Genomic DNA, 321 nt, shown 5'->3' with positions numbered 1-321 from the left:
CAAGGCGGTGCTGGAGGAGAGGGGCTCGTGGTGGGCTCCTGGGGGGTCTCTCACGGAAGGACGGTGAGAGCATCTCCCAGGGTCTGGCGGAGCGCTTGGATGTGGAGCGTTGCTTGAAGGAGATGCCGAGGGACGAACCTTTGTGCCAGGCAGCAGCAGGTGAGCCACACCTTCCCCAAGTGCCCCCCCCAAAAAATGGGGGTTACGAGGACAGAAGGAGTTTAAATTGAGGGAAGAAGCCCCATTGTCCCTGCTTCTTAAGGGTTTTAATTGAGGTAAAAATCGCCATTTTCCCATCATTTGAGAGATTTGAGGAAAGCC

Source organism: Corvus brachyrhynchos, unplaced genomic scaffold, assembly GCF_000691975.1.
Source record: "Corvus brachyrhynchos isolate BGI_N302 unplaced genomic scaffold, ASM69197v1 scaffold191, whole genome shotgun sequence".
NCBI classification, from domain to species: domain Eukaryota; kingdom Metazoa; phylum Chordata; class Aves; order Passeriformes; family Corvidae; genus Corvus; species Corvus brachyrhynchos.
This window is presented reverse-complemented; position numbering follows the sequence as displayed.